Source organism: Sturnus vulgaris, chromosome 1 (genome assembly GCF_052056855.1).
Source record: "Sturnus vulgaris isolate bStuVul1 chromosome 1, bStuVul1.hap1, whole genome shotgun sequence".
Lineage (NCBI taxonomy): Eukaryota > Metazoa > Chordata > Aves > Passeriformes > Sturnidae > Sturnus > Sturnus vulgaris.
The window spans coordinates 99,827,341-99,847,359 of NC_142243.1; the positions used below are offsets into that span (position 1 = coordinate 99,827,341).

At 34.2% G+C, this 20,019-nt stretch overlaps 1 protein-coding gene across 3 annotated transcripts in view; it reads left to right on the forward strand.

Moving 5' to 3' along the window:
- NETO1 (neuropilin and tolloid like 1) overlaps positions 1 to 5,835 on the forward strand; it is a 79,218-nt gene extending 73,383 nt beyond the window's left edge. For all 3 annotated transcript variants that reach the window (XM_088172545.1, XM_014870935.2, XM_088172543.1), the window contains exon 13: positions 3,224 to 5,835. The gene's annotated coding sequence lies outside the window, so the exon portion shown is untranslated. The remainder of the gene's footprint in view (positions 1 to 3,223) is intronic.
- The last annotated feature ends 14,184 nt before the right edge of the window (positions 5,836 to 20,019 follow it).

A 20,019-nucleotide genomic window follows, 5' to 3' on the forward strand; every position in this document is an offset into this window, starting at 1 on the left:
AGGAGAAGGGAAAGAGAAAGGGAATGAGGAAGCTGAGCTGGGACCTCATTGCTCTCCAAAACTACCTGAAAGAAGGTTGTAGTGAGGTGGGAGTCAGTCACTTCTGTCATATTTTAGTCAAAAGAATGTGAAGAAATGGCCTTTAAGTTGTGCCAGGAAAAGTTCAAATTAGATGTTAGAAAAATGTTTATACCTGAGAATGATGGTTAATCACTGAAATAAGTTGCCCAGGGAGGTTGTGGAGTCACCCTCTCTGGAAGGGTTCAAGAGGAGTCCAAGTTTCTCACTTGGGGATCTGATTTAGGGGTGATTATGGTGGTGTGAGGCTGATGGCTGGACTAGATGATTTTGAAAGTCTCTTACAATATTTATGATTCTGTGTGACTGGTTTGATTTTCCTTCAGATTTGTTCTGGTGACCATGTACTTGTTGGGTGGCAGTGTATGTACCAGTAACACTGCCTGGCTAATACTTGAATAAAGGTATATCATTCTCTATTCAGGAAAACATTTGAAAATCATATCTTTGGTCTAAGCAAAGGTTCTTCACTACAGTTATTGATTTGGGCCTTATGTGCAAGGCCAAAATTATGCTAGAAATCACTTTTCTGTGCAAGCAAAAACAGCATATAGGTATGTGCTAGATGAAGGTTTTCTAGAGCATCTGAAATTAAGGAAAATTTAAGAAAAAAATTTACTTGGGTTTAATAACAGCAGAGGGATAGAAAGTGAGAAGGTAAAATCCCACCTAATCTATTGATGTGTCAAGTCGGCAAAATATTATTTCTAATTGTGTAATTAAGTCTACTTTTTGATTTTAAAACCTAAATTACAGCGTGTGGGGTGTTAGATGCATAACAACAATTCTCGCTACTTGTAAGAATTAAACTATTGGCTACTTACAAGGTTTTCTAATGACAAAACTGTCTTGCAAATACATTACAGCCTTGTTTATTGATTTATCTAGGTCTCTAAGGAATATGACAGACTGACCAGAAATATCAGTCTCATGTATATTGAGAATACTTAAAACTGCTGAAAACAACCCATGTGATGTCTGAATAACTTTGTCTAACTGTTGACTTTAACACTAGCTTAAAGAATATATTGGATGTTATCATGTCATTAACTTTTCCCTCTGATGAGGGTGCTTGAGTGTTTTCCTGCACACTTTAAGTTCGTTGCTCTAAATGTAGTAAAGGTAAGAAAGAATTTTTCTCAATTCAGCCTTTTGCTGTGAAGACCTCTCCAGTAAAGCATTTCATCTTGACTATTATTTTTTCTTTTGTCTGAAAATCAATGTACAGTCTTGTCTATGCACTGTACACTCTGGAAAGCTTCCAGGGTTTGAAATCTTTCCAATGTCACTGTAAGACTGACTCTAGGGGTAAGAATGAAATATTTTAGTTAAATCAAACGGGAACCACAGATCAAAATATTATTTATAATGGCACGGACTAATTTTAGTAGCCAGGCTATATATGTGTCAGGGAAGCAGTTGTTAAGGCTTGCTGAAAGAGCTTTGATGTCTATTGATCTTGTTGATTGTAGCCATACCTTTAATCTGAAAGTGACAAATGGATAAATTGAAAAGCACATGAAAAGAAATAAATGTCTTTTATTAAAAAAAAAACAGATGGGAAACTATTTTTTCTATATTAGCTCCAGACAACAGCATTTAAACTGCATTAATTTTCTCCTTTTTTCACCTGATCCAGGTGGTGGGATGCTTTCATTTTCTCTTTCAGACTATGACTTGAATGAAGCAATGTTTAATAAAATGAATTTCAGCAAGAATGAAGGGATGGAAAAATGATACAGAATAAATTGAAAACAGTCCTTGGATTTGTTCAACAGAGTTGCAATGGGGCTGTTTTTGTGCTACTAAATACTATATTCTAAAATAGTGTATCTGGCCAAAGTTTTTAGATAGAGGAGAAAAAGGAATACATGTTAGACTCAAATCAGGTGTTCCTTGATGTTGGTCATGACTATGTGAGTACCAGATGTCATTAAAGTTATCTTGTATTGCAAGCAAATTTTCTTTTGACAGAAACTGGCAATATTTGAAAAATTACATGTTTATTTTACAGCAAAGTAATCAGGTGACTTTTTTCTTTAATTCATCAAAGCAAAGAAAGAGACACTCGCTACATCATTTTCTTATAATGTTCAGATATTTTGAAGAGAAATATATGAGCCTATAATGATTCACACCATGGATCCAAACATGAGGTCTTTCTGTCGTTGGATGAGCAAGTTTTTATTTATGTATATACAAAATAAACTTATTCCTCTGGAAAACTGCTGTATTTTGATGTGAAGATTTAAGAGCTTGTTCCTTTATCTCTAAAATTAATTAATATAAGAATTGTCAGCAGGCTTTTAAATTGTTTAAAACTAAATGTGAGTGGTGAAACAATATTGTAAAGATGTCTCTGAAAAAAGAAGTAAAACTGAAAGCACAAAACTTTAATGTATTCCATTGGCTTAGTGGGAGAATGGTGGCATGTTTGCAAGAATTTATAGGTCAATGGATATGGTTATATTTTAATAGCAAATGCTATTGAAATTATGGCAAATTTCCATTGATTTTTTTAAGTCCTAGAATATAACTTTTAAAGTATCCTTATCACAAGCTACATGGCAACTTGGATGGTTTTTTTTAGTAGAACAATTAGTAATTGGGTTAAAATACATGCTTCAACTTTTGAGCCATTCTTGTCAGTATGAATAATCAAGGTAAAATAATAAACAATACTAATGGAAATTTAATGAAATGTGAGTAGTGAATAGCACTAGAGATCTTTTGGAATGGCTGATCTATCCATTACTTTATCAGAAATTGAATTTTTAAACAGCAATATAACAAACTATGTTTGTTTCAGATTTTTATTTTATATAAAACTGATCCTAATACAGATATATTTTATATCTGATTTAATAACACTATTCTTATTCTATCCACTGTCTGTCTGTCAAAGTTTGTACTAGTATAACATTCACAATTCACATCTGCAACTTCAGAGAACTTAATTGTATTATTGCTATTTTTAATGTCTTTCTGTCACTTTTCATTATTTATGAACTGGTGGTGCTCTGTTGTGCTGAGAAACACAAACTGAGAAAGCACTTTGAAAAACATCTCTGTTAATTTAAAAAGAACTACAGCAAAAACCTTATATATTTAAGTGTTCTATAATATTTTAATTTGTCCTCCGTAGTCAGGCTCTGCACTGATGTCTCCAAAAGCATCAACATGCATCTACTCATTGGTCAAACCAGAGTCTACAGTGTATTTCTGAAGTGTGTCCTGAACAACATAAATTTCTTTGGCTCCATTTGCTCTTGCTGCTTTCTCATTAGGATGCCCAAGGATTTTCACTTAACTGGTGGAATTGACTATAAGCAGGAACTGAAAATGCCCCCATTTAAAGCTTTCTTGTCACTGAAAAAGACTGTGATTTCATACTTCAAATCCTAAATGGAATGACAATCTAAAGTGGACCTGTTCAGCCGAAATTGCCAGGATCTTAGGTACTCCAGGCTACCGGAAAGACATCCTATTATTAATCCTGGATTAATGAAGAGAATGGACTTAGGGCATGATCCAGAGCCCATTGTAGTCAATGGGAGACTTTTTCCATTGACTTCATCGGGGTTTGGATCAGGCCTTTACTATCTAAAATGAATAAACTCCCAGCAAAATCTGCTTTAAGCAAGTGGCATCCTTCCCTGAGATCTTAGAAGACCCTGAAGATAATAATACTCATAATTCACCCATGAGTATGGCTGTGTGTGTGGCTCACTGCTTATGAGGAACACCCATTGCATCTTAAAAGGAAAGAAAACCCTTAAAAGTCTGAGCATTGCTGGTCGCATTCAACATATTTGGTCTAGAAAGTAGGGATTTATGTTTATAAATTAAATTGTTAAATTATGAGAAACATAGATGATACCTTTCTGAGTATTTCTTAGTTTCCGAGGGAAAGGGAATTATTTAAAACTCTCAGAACTTTAGTATGTGAATTCTTGATGTTCAGAAGTAAAAAGCAATGATGTCAATAGAGATTTTACTTTCTGTAACAAAAACTACATTCATAAAATCATACTAGCATAAAATCATCAATTTATCTATGAAGGGTCTATGAAACGTCATTATTTTCAAGTTTCTATAAAGAGATGTCAATATGGTAAAAAATTGAAGGCAACTAAAGGATTTATTTAAAAATAACAAATAGAAGGTATTTCCAAAGTTCCTGTTTAGTAGTTGTGGGTTTTTAGAAAAAAAATTAAATCTCCCCTAACTCTTGAATCTGTGTAGTTTCCAAATAAAAAGTTCTAATTAAGTCATGCAAAATGTCTGAAATCCTGGAATCCTGACAATATAGGCAAAGCAATGGCTTCAGGGTTTTTGGCTTCATAGTCTTGGTTAGTTGCATGATATCTGACGGAATCTGCAGGACCATCTCTATGTCTGAGATGCTCAAACCTTCCTTTAAAGATCACACTTTTGTAGCAGAAATCTTGTCGTGCTACTGCAGTTGTTCAATATTGACCTGATGAATTATGTCCCAAAATGACCTCTATCTCTATAATCATTATGAAATAAACAAATATGACAACTAAAAAAATACATGTATATATTTGAGCACATAATTTACTTTCACCTCCCTCTTCATGATATAAACAAAGAACCTTAAAACATTGTGATCAACATCTAGAGGTTCAACAGTGAAGTGGTTGATACAGCCTTTGGACTTCCAGAAATCCTTATTGTAGCAGTAGAAAGGACTTAAGCATTGCCATTTGTAATTTTCACTACTTTGAAGCAAGTGACTTGCAAAAGGAAGAAAAAAGAGCTTGAAAGAGTTTTGCCAGATGTTTAAGGACATCTTAAATTCAGGCACCCTTGATTCATTCTTTTCCTCCTATGTGAAGGTGCTTATATTTTCCATTTCTTGCCAAATGCCTGAAGTGATTGCTGCCTTGTACTTGTAGAAAAGTCTGTCAAAAATTGACAATTTTTGCCAGAGTGTTTTTGTTCCTCATTTCCTTGGCATAATGACATGCATAGAGAAAAATAAATTTTTGTTTTATGTGGCACCTTTGATAGAGTTATTTGTAACGTTTAGTTAACTTTTTTCCCCCAAAAACTAATAAATAAATAATATGAGATAGATTGTTGGTGTTTCTGAGGTAATTACATCTTTTACGGTAATTCCATAAAGGCAGAGTTTTCTGGTTGACTGAAAGAGAACTTAAATGGAAATGGACCTGCTTGAAAAATCTGTTTGGGAGATATAATGATATAGTGAAACTCCTCAAGAATTCTTGCTTTTATATTTAAACAAATTTTCTTTTCCCATTATAAATTAAATGCATTAATCTTTCTGGTTTACACAAATTTTGGGGAAGCTTTATGATCAAAGTGTGTATTGTAATTGGGATCATTATTTCACCCTATAACTTGTTTTCTTATAAAAAGTTCAATGTCTTACTAGGTGACTCTTGTCATGGTTCATATCTCCCTTGACTGATGTGATCCTAGATCGATGTGATTTTATATTTTTGATGTGATCCTATTTTATTTGCAGTTTAAAATGCTGTATAGGTCAAAACTTCTATTTGAACACTGGAAATGTTCACCATCGCATTTTCCAAAGTTATATTCTATAATTCAGATTGATGTGACTGTAGATTATAATGCAATTAAACTCTAAATCTCTATATGTAAATTATAGATACAGTCTTGAGGTTGACTTTGGGCTACTGGTTTTTGAAATTTGCTCTAATATTGTATGATTTCTTAATAAATGTTGAACTTGTTCTTTTGCATAGTCTCTTCATTTTATTATTTTCTTATTGCTAGCTCTTAGACTTCAGCAATAACACTGATTAAAACTGTTAATAAATTGTCTTCTGTAATTAATCGGTTTTCCTAACTTGCAAGAGAATGTTTGTAATATGCCTTTTTATATTCTTGAAAAAATTCTATGATAACACTGCCAAAATATTTTGGAATTGTTTTCCTTTAATCCCTGTAAATTATTTCTGTCATTTATGTTAATATATTTTAATTCAGTAAAAATAAGCTAACAAACTCTGAAGGGCACAAACTGTAAACCTCTCAACAGCTTTGGCAAGAAAAGTTGTGAGAAAAGAATGAATGGGGATTTGGAGGATCGGTTCTGTAAGTGAATGATGTTATAAAATAAGGACTTCATGGATGATGAGCTACATCTTCAGCTTGAAAAAGAATCTGCATGTGTTTTACAGTGTGTTAATTCAAAGTGACCACATTACAGGGCTGTCACTAAACTTCCTTTTCAGTGGTCTACCTAAGACAAATCCCCCTTTTTCCTTTACTTCTGGTTTGGTTTTGAGTTTTTTTAAAAGAATATAGAAACATGAAATGCAAGAATTCATTCAAGTATGCCGCTGTGATGTGGCAAATTGCATATTGTCTAGGTTCAGACAGTGTTCTTCAGAAAATTTATGTATTATCTCTAAAAATTGGTATTATCCACAGACCACCTAAAAGCTGTGCTCTTGAGTCTTTGAAGTGATTTTAGCTCTCTAATTATCTATGAAATTATCAGTGGTTCAAATATATTTAGAATACCTTATTGCTAGTTTCTCTTTTCAAAATAATGTGCATTCATTAGCTGAGAATAGAGGTGAAATGATTGAATGTTACAAAACCATGCTGATGGACATAGGAAGGTGGCATAGAAAATGAACTGAAAATTATAGAGAAATTAATATTTATATAGGTTTGTCTTATAGACTAAGGTTTATTTACTACAGAAAGTCAAAAGCACATAGGAAAATTATTCCTCTCATGTAGAAAAAGAGAACAAATGGATTTTGATACGAAAATTAATTGTTTAAGTAGCTATTACATACAGGGATATTGAACAAAATGTTGGCAAATGGTTTTGATCTTTTTATACATTGTGTAATGGTTGAAGTAAGGGTATAAAACAATCCATTAATGTGTTGTGACATCTTTTATAAATACTAGATAGAGATAATTTTGATTTGTTATCGATGTAGTGCATGTTAGAAGAACAAGCGTATCAAGACCTCTTAACCTGACAATTTATACACAGAAACAGAAAAATTATTTTGATTCACAGTTGAGAGTCTCAAATTGATTTGTCCTTGAAAAGTTTTATTACTCAGAGCAGATATATTTCAAAGAACAAGTAGTTTGAAGGAAATCCTGTGTCATGAGAACTTGAAAGGGTCTCAGTTGCCACACTCACCTACACCAGAGAAAAATACTGCTCCTGAACTGAGATGTGGAAATGTGCTACACACAGACACAGATATACAGACACCCAAACATCCTCTTCATACACAGTCGATACATTTGCTATTCACTGTTTTGGTGGTTCAATTTCAGTATTTCTGCCATATCTTATTTCTGAGAGAAGCTTTTGAAATAAAATATTCCATGAATTTTATTAACAGCAAATAGAGGTATGACTTTGGCATGAGTTATGTAAGAGTAAGGTTTAGGAATAGCTTCAGTTTCTGTAGACTATAATCTGAGAAGCACAGCTATGTCTGAGAAACACAGGCTCTAATGGTCTGCAGATGTTGATTGTTCAGCCTTGAAACCTGCATTATTCAGATCAGAAACTACAGTGCATCAACCACCACCTCTTCACTTTGATAGCCACACACTGGGATGTTTCAACAGTTTTATTGTGTACAAAAACTGCATTTTTTTTTTTTCAGCAGGTATCTCTTGCTATTTTTTTAGCTATTGAAATTCTCAAAATGAAATATCTTAATTTTTGCTTTCTTCCTTATCCTTAATGACTGGTTATCACTAATAAACTTTGAAACTGAATCTCTGTATTGTTTTCAACTCACGCAAGCTACCAAGTGAAGCTGACAATTTTAAATGTCAAGTGAATATGGTATTGAAGAAGACAATTACCTCAATTACCAATTTAAATTTAAAATTACTTTTTTCATTATTCACTTAATCTCTCAGATGAAGACTGAAGGTGTGATATTATTATTTATTTTTAATAGGGAATAACCTGCCCATACATTCTTTAGGTTATATTGGCTTGAAAACAAAGATGATGAAGGGCAGTTTAGGTTTTGATGAACAGATTAGAACATTTTCATTTTATACTCTACAGCATGAAAACTCTAATCCCCAAACTTCTAAGGGCCAGAAAAGAGAAAGGGTTTACATTAATTAATTTATTTGAATCCACTTCTGCATACCACATACAGAAAGTACAGAACATAATCTTTTAAGGAGAACTGACAGGTGAGTTATCAAACACCTTTTGCTTTGTGTCCTTCATAATCTTATCAGTTAAAACTAAGGCAAAATTTTCAGCACAACTCCTTTATCTTTTCAGGTACTCATCTCTGTCTGTGTGTTCTCTTAAATTTCTTTTGTGAAGTTTATGGCACTCTGTTCCAGTCTTCTCATTTATCTGTTTTCTAGGACTAGCCCAGAGGAAAATCATCAATATTTTGCATATTAATTGTAAGAACACTAACACAAAGCATAGGTGTTTCTGTTTTTGTAGGAGATAAATTGCATCCTTTTGGCCTGTGAAAATACTGAAAGTATTGCAAGCTTTCATGGTACCAGATGGTTTCTAATTACTAATGCCATTGCCTGGAAGATTATTTTTAGTCACTGACAAACTCACAGTATATTTGCATTTAAATGGCTCTCAGATGTATCCAATAGCTTCTCAATACACTGTCAGTAGGGACACAACTCCAATTCTATACAATACCTTCACCGAAGCAGCCACTGGCCAGATGTCTGCACATAAATTGAACACACTAGTGATGTCTGGTTACCTTTTACTCTGTCATCAGAACAGGGCTTTGCCTCCTCCCTCGATAAACAAACCTCTGTCTTCAACATGACAACCTCTTAGGTCTCTTTCATTATAATTTTCCCTGGGCTAATGCAGTCTTCCCTAATTAAGTGATTTACTTCCAAGTACTACAGGTGCTGTGTCTAGAAATCTACTTAAAACAAAGAAAAAAATCTATTTGTTTCAGTAAAGCATTCATCACAGTACTGCCAAAGCAGAGTCATTATTGCATTTCATCTAAAGTTGACTGAACTATGGTTCAAAAGTATATTCTAATCGGTGCAGATTGAATTAATAGGATAGATTGCACAAAACTGCACTTTAAAGGTGTTTGTGTTGTTGTGTTGTCTTGCTGTGAAACCTGTACAGGCAAAAATTTGTTTGGAGGATATGTGTAATGTAGAAGAAAAAGATACATTAAACATTAATAACAAATGTGTTCTCCTCAAACTTGTACACCACAGACGACTGACATATGGAAAACTTTCTTTAAATATTTTTTCATGGTTTATGGTCTGAATTTGACTATTCTACAGTTCGACATATTTTTTTTCTGACTTCTTTGATTTAATGAATGTGATAGTGTGTTTGCATGACTTTATGATATTCATAAAAAAACAATCCTTAAAACTTTTCCAAATATAAAAGTTTTATTTGTTTACAAATTTACTGTAAAGGATTTTTTTAGTATTTAATTTTATAATTAGAATTCATAGAGAAGAGAAAATTATTTAGTTCCATTATCCCAGATAATGGCATGTCCTATCAATTTCTGAAAGCTCTTTTAATTTCTGTTTCAGTCACTGGCTATGTCTGTCCATCATGTCATAGTTGGCTTACATATTGTTGCTGTTGTATAGCTATTGTCAGCAAACAGCAGTGTTGTATTATCATCACCCCAAATGCAATGGCAAGATGTACTATGAACAGTTTTCATGAACTGCAGAGGACATGAGCATGTTCTGATGATAAAGGAATTGTAAGATGGGTAATTAATTATTTGCATATGTTTTATTGTTATACTATATACTTTTAGGCTTTTAGCCCACAGAATGGGGAGCTTTTCTGGGACACACTCTCAGTCCTGCTGAAGTCAATATTAAAAACCTTGAAAAGCTCAGATTTCATCCCAAGTACCTTCATTAACTGCAGATGGAATGGTAAAAGTTAGTGACAGCTCTTCTCTTCCTCTGCTTGTTTTGAGGACAGGGGTTTGAAATTAGCCAGAAATGAGTGCAGAAAGTTTGGACAGGACTGTTTTTATGAGTATATGAGAATGAATCATATTCTGAATCAGGAAAATCAGCTACTAGAATTTCCACCACCCGCACCTTTAAAAGAAATGTGTACTCTGCAGAGGCACATTATTGTTGCAGGGTTGGTGGCAGTAGTCCTACAGCTGTCGGTTCACATGACAGAGGATGGAGGCCCTATAGCAGCTGACAGTGATGGGAATTTTTTTCTCTAACTGCAATGTGATTCTGGAATGAATTACTGGTCCTATGTACAGTCTATCTATATCTGGTTTTGCTTGGTTCTCCTTGCAACCTGCAGGAAGTTGTAAGCTTCTCTAGAGAGTGATTCATTCCATCCAAAGGCAAGGGTGAAGATGTGGAGGGTGATTCACCTAAACTATTTCCTTCCATACACTTGGAGAAGAGTGAAAAACCTGACTGATATAGACAAGTCAAATAACCAGATCTCTAATGAATCACTTAAACAAGATCTTCAAAATACCATGTTAAAAGAAATCTTGACATGTCTAAATATAATAGACAAAAATAAGTTTAAATTTAGTTTTAAGGCCAACCTTCAAATTTGCCTCAAAATTTCCAGATGAACAGGAGAGAATGATGAAAATAGTTTTCCTTGTTAAGTCTTGGCTCCTATGTAAGGTGCTTCCTACAGTGCAGGCTGTTTTTTCTTCCAGTAACATTTTTAAAACCATCTGTATAAACAGGAGCTGTCAAGGGCAAAACTCCACTGGTGTCTACCAGACAAGCTGGGCAGGCATATGCTCTATAATGCTGGGGGATATAAATGCAAGCATTATCCCTCCTGCAGTCTGTGAAGCCAATAAGCCTCAGAATATACATAAAATCATGGTTTATTTAACATGTCGATGTGGCTTGCTTGGTTCTAATAAAAAGATAATTTTCTTTCCAGTACTGGTTGCCTTTAGGGACATATACTTCTATAGCAATGCTGTAGTAGAAAATATTTGCAATTGATCCTCACTAAAAGACCCTGCCCCGGGAAAGGAGATGACTTTCTTGTAGGTAAGTATGTTATGATGAGCAAATAGTGAAAAGAAAAGCTACTGTAGACACTAAATCCAGGTCCTGCATCAGGAAAATATTTGTCCAGCTACTTAAATTCAACATATGTCCTTCATCTGCAGGCAGACTTGGCCGGGCTTGATGCAGGGCTCGGAGGCATTCAGATGGGCAGAGCAGCTCTTCTCTTTGGAACTCACAGCAAAGAGCATTCACTGGGGTTGTTCTGCTGAAAGAGAACCAAAATTAAACAATTCTTTCCACACATTATGCTTGTGTCCTGCTGAGGGGCATTTCCATTTGCATTCTCTTCAAGTCAAGTGTGAAGAAGTGTGGGGAAGGTGATGCACCTGAACTATTTCCTTCCATCCACGTGGAGGGGAATGAAAAACATGACTAATATAGACAAATTAAATAATTAGATCTCTAATAAATCTTCTAAATGGGATGTTCCATAAATTTTTAAAAGAACATTTACCTCTGTACTTTTTGACTATATCAAATCGGTTTCTTCTAGACTATTACGACTGCTCACATCAGACCAGTTCAATTACAAGTTACCTGATTTCATCAGTCATAAGACAACATACCAGTTAGGCATGAATGTTTCAGATTTTGAGAACTGTGAAGAGTATCTGGGAATTAAACCCCAAACTTCTGAAAAGTCTCTACCAAAACTAAGTCTTGAATGGCTTAAATCTGAGTTGCATGGACAAGAACAGAAATTTCCCATTTTGGAGGAGTTTGGTTATTTAGCTGTATTTTTGTTGTTTTCTGCTTATTTGATTTGTTTGCCTTCCCAGATGGCAGGTCCATTCCACAGTCTCTGAGCAATAAGTTTAAAAATTTTCAGAGTTTTGACATTTAACTGGTCAAGAACAGCAGCATAGTAAATGGTAACAGAACCTTCACAGAATTTTTGCTTAATAATAATTAACTTAAGCCTAGAAATAAAAAAAAATGAATTTATATTTAAAGATTAAAATAAATAAAAGATTAATGGAAGGGAATGGTTGTTATCTCAGCTTTAAGCACAACCTTTATTAATGACAGACAAAACGAGGGCTAAGGCTCATGTCTTCCTCATTACAGAAGTCTACAAACATCTTAATATTTATATATATATATATCGTACAGAAAAAATATTACAGAATATATTTTAAGATTTTTATGAAATAGACCAATACATGTCAAATGTTTTTGAGGTGTCATATGTTTTTGAAATAATGTGACTCTGGCTGCACAGATTTATAGATTCCTAAGATAGCTTGTGGTAATTTTTTGCCTCTGATCCACAGCAGAATATTTAAGGATCTGCTAGTCCTGAAAAACTAACTGGATAGAGACATGTTAGTCTTAAGGCTTAAAAACAGTAAAAAACAAAACAATCCTGGGCACTACTTGGAGTTGATATTAAATTAGATCAAGGAAATGCAGTATGCTCACCCAGTATTCTTGAATATGAGCACAGTGTCAAAGTCGCTGTGTATAAAATAGATACAAGAAGTATTTTGCTATTTTAAATCAAACTAAGCAGTGTTATCAGTGGAATCTATTAATTTCAATTTTATTATGTCAGCCTACCTGAAATTGGTTTTGTCATTATCTTTTTTTTTTTTTTTTTTTAATTTATCAGTCAACTCTTTCTAAATTTGGGGAATTTCTGTTGACCAGTGGAGCAATATTTCATTTTTTCTATAATGAAGAAAGAACTATGTCTCTCTACAAAGTACAAAAGGGTATGACTGGTGTGTAAATTAACCAACAAGTAGACCACAGTCTAATCTATTTATTCATTCAAGTACCATTGACTTCTGGACTTGTTTTGTATCTGAACAATTGCTGCTGTCTTATAAAATTAAAATAATAAATCTTTTTGCTTTATAGTTTTGTTCAATAAATCCAAAGCCTCTTTCAATGCTGAAGGATGATTTCATTTGCTTTAAGGACTCTCTTCCCAGCAGAATTTAATATGGATATGTGTGCATACATATTTAAGCTAGTTTGTTACAGAATTTTTCTGTTGCCTCTGTTGTAACTACTGCTTTAATGGGATACGTGTTTGAGTACAGCACTCTAGCCGGGAGAGAAGATCAAGAAAATATTGTGTATATCTGATAACTATGAATTTATGTAAAGTTCTTTCAGCATGCTTTTTAAAAGCTTATTGAACAAATGAACACTCACCTGCACTCAGTAAATTATACCTGTGTAATAGTGAAATGTAAAATTTTCCACGGTTATCAGGTAAAGAAATGGGTTTAGATCTGAAAAACTATGAGCAACATTTTTGTCATATAAAGCAACAGTTCCTGGAAGGAATCTATATACCTGAATTTAAACACAGAATCAGAGTCATGTTTTTAGAATTCTGAGCAGGTTGGTTTCCTTTAGTTATTCGTTTTCCTTTTGATACAGTGTGATCATCTACAGTAATAAAATCCTGAAAAGAGCTAATGGTCACTGCCATTACTGATGACAGGATTTAGGATGGAACATTTGAGCATCAATATATCTCCCTGTTGTTAATTATTTAAAGCTATTGTCTCTATGAGGGCCTGTTCGTGGATATGGAGCTATAACATTTAGTACTGAGCTACATTATTGAAAACCATTTTATGACTTGCCTTGTTATGCCTCCTACTGAGGATATAACGTTAGTCCTTGCCATCTGAAAAGAAACAATTTTATTAGTGGTGGAACTGCCAAGAAAATTACAGGGCTCCCTGGAATTCTGTCAAAGAAATGTCAATTTGATCAATACTGTGGAAGTTGAAAGCTCTATGAAAATAAGGCAAAGCAGGACAAAGCACACTTGCAACATGAAATGAAAAAAAGTTTCAAGAACAGTTCTCTTGAGATAAATATCTTCAAATGTGTAAATTTACAGTTTAGATTCAGCAGTCAAAATGCAGTGTATGTGTAAGTTAGATGAAATTAGAAAAATTTTTATGCACTAGACTTTCACAAGCCTCCTAATACCTTACTCCCAGAGGAGTAAGTTCAAGTGCCACATGTCAATCTATTACTATCACCATTGCCATAATTTATCAGTTTACACCTATAGTTTCAAACCAGTTTAAAAAACAACAAAAGCAAATATTATAAAGGGAAATATTATAAAGGGAATCAAAGGAAACAGATCAGACTGCACAGATTCCAGATTCTGTGAGATTATTTTGTCATTTGTTTCTGATAATTTTGATAGTAATTTTGTGCTAAATTAACTCAAACAGACAGTTTACACTTATTGACCAATGTGCAGCACAAGTGCAGAGAAGTAATTGGACCAGAAGTTAGTATAGCTCTATTTAACTAGAATATAATTCATCATGGGTGAATAATACACAGGGAGACTGAATCAAAACCTGTGATGATTTATAAATTGCATTTTTACAATGAAATCTGAAAACTCTTTTAAAAATAAGTGGCATTAATTAAATGCTCTTTTTATCTTCTATTATTTCTGACTAGTGAAGATAAAAATAATCTAGTTGGTATTCTAGATGGGTCAACAAAACTAGCAGAAGTTCCTCACCAAAAGGCCAAATACTAATAGAAAATATTTAAAGTATTTCAGAGACTTGTTCTCTGTCACAAAACACTTTTGTTTGTTTTCTTGAACCATTCAGGATGAGAAAGAACACTTCACAGATATTAAAAGCAATGAGATGCCATCTAGAAGAAGGGAGATGTGACTATTCTTAATGATAATAGTATAAATAAAATTCCTAAATAATATTCTTGATCATCCAAAGAGTTGAAAATTCATATTATATAGAGGGTGTATAATGTTCAGTTTTAAAATCAGGAAGCTGTAATAAGGATTCACTCTTTTGTGATTCAATATTGAGCTTGTCAAAGGCAGCTGTTATGTTCATTGGCTGGGTGTGCCATGTCTCAGTACATAAACATTTACAGAGACAAGACCTTTGTTATAACTCACCTCATTGTAGCATCATAGGGAGAGCAAAAAATAAGGAAGTGTTAGCTGGATCTTTCTGGACACCTTTGTAAAAAGTCTTTGTCACAGGATCTCTTCTAAGGAGAAAGAAATAGACATAGATATAGATGATGGATAGATAGAGATAGATAAACACACATATGCATGATGACATTTTCATACCACTTCTCTCATTTCTCTGCACAAGATCTAATTATTTCCCCCAAGATGGAAGGGGTTAAATGAAACTGACATTCTATGTGTGCTTTAGGTAGAAAATGTTTCTCCCACCATCATGTGGACCAGAGAAATGAGCAGCATGCCTGGCATGGGGTTCATTAAAAACCTTTTATTGCCTTATCTTTTGAGAACAGCTGGCTTGTAAAAGTTGCATATTGAATTTATTGAGCTCATTCATATTTCAAAGCATGTTTATATCTGTCAGTGAGCAATTTTGATAACATCCCTCTTATATTTTACATCAACGGTATTAACTACAATTCATGTTGTTCATTTGCTATTAAAAGTAACAGATGGTACACTAAACTGTTTTTTCTACAACATAAAGCACCTACTCAGTTGACATTAAAATGTGTTTCTGCTCTGAAAAATAGCTTCCATAAAACACACTTTTTGGAATTCACATTTAGCACTTCTTGATGAGTCTTGGATGAAATAAACTTTTTTATATAACTTATATGTTGGATTTTGCAACTGCTTGCAAGTTTGAGTGGTTTGTAAGAATAAACCTGGTTTTAATGGTACCAAAATCCTTAAAGGAAAAAGGATTTGCAATGAGAGATGTATGTACCAATTTTGTCCATATTATACAGCCAGGCACAGATTCCAGCACAGTCTCCAGACCTATATTAGCTTTACCAAAAAGGCACACCAAAATAAAAATATGGGAACCAGAATATGACTAGATATCCTCTTAGACTAGCCACCTAGACAGCTTAATCAGGTCTACACCAGCCCACAGCTGGAATTGCTGTCACACTGTCTGTCACTCAGAAAGTACCGTGGGCTGCTGCTGTTTGCTTTGGAGGTATCTAATACTTAGGCAGATCATGTGTCATTGATTAATCTAGCAGATGCCGTTTCCTTGTGCCAAGACGATACAGCTTATGAAAAATTCTTGTTTCTCATTGCTACCTATGTCAGGATTATCTTCTAAGATTTTTGCTTTGATTGGGCAGCTTTGACTAATCTCATTGCAACATAAGAGAAGTTACTGAGAGATGCTATCTTACAGCTCTTTCTGTTTTCCTAACTCCTTTTCTTGAATAACACAGTGGTACAGATGCATCTTCCATGAATTTAGCTGGGTGGCTTACATTCTAGAAAAACATTAAAGTTATGGATAGCTGTAATACAGATAAAATAAAATTTGGTAGATTTTGATTAGAAAATCAGACAATAATTATCTGATGTTATAGAAGTTGTGAGGACATAGAGATTCAATAGACAGTGGATACCTTATCTTTGTAAGACCTTATCTCTGTTTTCCTCGACTTGAGCAAGAGGTATACTGAAGGAAGATTTTTTATTGATGCTTTTAATTTTATTTGTACTCTGACAAAGCAGCATTAAGAAATTCCTTACTTCTCTGTATTGGGATGCAACACTGCAGAATTTTTCTTTAAAGATCACAAATAAAAGCATAAGAGAATTTACAAGAATCCTGACCTGTACTTAAAGTCAGGAAACACCGAAAACGTCCTGCAGTATTTGATGCTTTACAAAGGATAACAGAGACACCTAATGGTAATGAAAAGGAACTTATTTAAACACAATCATGGACAAAGCATTACTTTCCGAGAAATTCGAATTAATATGAGTTATGTTCCAAACCAAATTTTCCTTTTGATATTCTACTCTGGATGTAATACAGAAGAATGCAAAAAGGACAGGAATTTATGCACTGGAAAATAGTTGATGATAGATGTTCCCTGATTGTTCGTTTCATTCAAAGTTCTCACCTCCAAGTAAATAATTCTAATATTAAAATCCTTTTCTTGTCTTCTGTACGAATATCACTGCAATAATCCTTGGTTAGTGGTGAGAGAAATATGTTTTTGATTTATTTAAAAAGATAACACAACCAAAATATAGTGCTTTACCAGAGCTTCGACTTCATTGAATAGGATTGATACAAGCCAAGACAGTCAAGAGACGTGAAGGAACATGTTGTGACAGTTTTCTTAAAAAGAAAAGTAAAAGGTTGAAAGGGAACCTCTGCCTCCTTTGTAAAGCTGTCATGCAAATGTAAATCACTTGACAACTGAAAATCAGGTCTCTCGTGTCCATTAGGAGACAAAGATCAAATTCAAGCAAGCACATCAGGTTCACACATAAAGCAGATATAGACAGTACCTGAAACTCGACACAGTGGGAATACCTGCCTTGCTAAGGAAATGCTGCTTGGCTGGCATCAAGCACACCAAAATCACAGTGATACAATTGAAGTGAAATGTTGAAATTATCTGATTTCTGGGTATAATAAAGAGAATGGAAATAGGCAAAGACTAACAGTCTACAATTTTTATAAAAATCCCATGAAGTTATAGACTTGAAAAAAACATGCTGGACTTTTACATTATAAAAGAAAGGAGTTCATGGACTGTCTCCAGTGTGTTTAAGTTACTGGGTTGCACAAGAGAAGAAAAACACATGGTTAGCTGCTGGTGCTGCTTCCTCAGCAGCCTTACAATGCCTCTTTCTTACAATAAACTTCAAGTCTGCAGTTTGCCAAGATAAATTTTCTACCCAATTTATACAATGGCATCGAGTCCTATGGTGTTTATCACATGGAATCAAGAGGAAGAGATTGCTTTAAATAAAACTTTGAGCAGAGAGTTTTGCATGGACAGATCCTAGAACTATTTTGGTTTCAGGCACAGTAAACTGTATGAAGTAAACACACCTAAACCCAGAGGTGTCTATTGACTCAATCCTAACCTCATCCCTAACTTTAATCACAGCTATGCAGCCCTTGCTGGACCAACACAAAGCTAGCTAGCCCTGCAGATTCTTGCCTTAAATACATCCTAGTGTCCATCCTGCAAAATGATATAGCTACAAATTATGGGATGTCTGGGGAAAAGAGATCAAAAAACCAAAACCTCTTTCTCATGTATAACATACAGTGGAAAGAGATTGAACTAGGCTGGACTTACTGTATCTTGCCATGAAACTTAACAAGAGATTTCATAGGTTTTGAGGAAAGATAAAATAGTTGGATTGACCAGGTGGATATTCCAAAAAATTACTTTTGTGTCGCTATTCCTTAGAAGTACATGCCTACAAAAACGTAACATAACAAAAGATTCCCATGTCCAAAGACCAACAGGGGAGAGAGACTGAGCAAGTGTTATGCATGGCCTACAATGCCCTGTGTTCAAATATTTACATTAACTTTATTTTGTTTTATATCTGTCAGTTGGATGAAAAGTTACTTTATTCACAGATGTGCAAAAAAAATAATTACAGGTTTCATCTAAAAGAGCTTTCTTTTTTTTTTGTATGTGTAGATTGTTATATTCTTGATCTTCATTTTCTCTATATTCAAAATTAAATTCAGTAGATAATTGCTGACATGATAGACAAGAGTAAATTCAAAATAACATTTGTAACTACAGCTGAGATCTGCATTCAGTATAAATAGTATATGCACCCCTGAAGAAAATGTGAAATAGAAAGTAAAATAAAAAATGACAACCAACACATTAAGTTTTCCTTACCTGATGAAGCAAAATAGACATGTATATTCATGGAGGGGGAATGAGGGAGGAAAGACCTGAGGACAACTGACAGACATTAGCAAAGATTACCAACCTTGAAAGTCTTAGCTGGCTGTTCCAGAATTCTTCCTCACAGCTTAATTGACTCTAAAGACCACATACTGCATGAAGAGACTTTAAAATTCATTTTCTGAGGCAATTTCAAACCGCTGTGGTAAGCTGAGGTGCAGAGCACATGAAAATGTCCCAGAATAATATATATTGATGTAAACACAAAACGAATATTGCATAGCATTTAATGCTGCCAGATATTAAATTCTCTTGTAAATATTTAAATGAAGAGCAATTAATTTTTTTAGCTTTAATTTTAATTATAATTAGGGAATTTTAGAAATCTGATTGTCCTTAAACTGTTCAATCAGTAGCTGAATTATTGCCTTGCTAAATAAATAGGCTGTTTTCCAGTTCCCCTTGGTCTTGAGGAGGAAGGCAACAAGATTAAAATCTCAGCCTTAAATTCTGTACTTCTAACCACCATGAAGGCTAACATAATCTTTTAAATAAAATTTGGAGGGCTTATCTGGTGGCAGAGAGGGTTTGGGGGTGGATGAGGACATTCACATCCAATCATCAGATAAAGAAGAGGATGTTGTTTCTTTTCCACCATTAGAAATTATTCATAAAGCATTTTTCAGGTATATCTGATCCATGTGAAAGCAGTGCTGGCTTTGCCAGGACTTGTCCTGTGCAACTTTGTTGGTGTTTCTTTATTGGATGTCACTACTGGAAGAGAGAATGAAGACAAAACTGAGGAATATGCACAGCCCTCAAAAGTGATACATAATGAGGAGGGAAGTCAAAACCTTGAACTTTGCAAGAGCAAGGTCCCAGCTGTTTAAGGAGCTGGTGAATGAGATCTTCTGTGAAATTGTTCTTAAGGACAAAGGGCTTGCAGCTCTTTAAGGCCACTTTTCTTAGAGCACAAGAGCTCTGTGCCCTGGTGTGTAGGAAATGGAGCAAGGCAGGCCTGAAATTGCCACGGCTGGGAAAGGATCTGCTCCTCAAACTGATCAGTAAGAAATGCACAGACAGTAGAAGAAGAAAGAAGTGACCTGGGAAGTGTATAGGGATATGTTTTGAATATGCAGGGATGTGGTTAGGAATTCTTGCATTTCTTTAAAAGATATG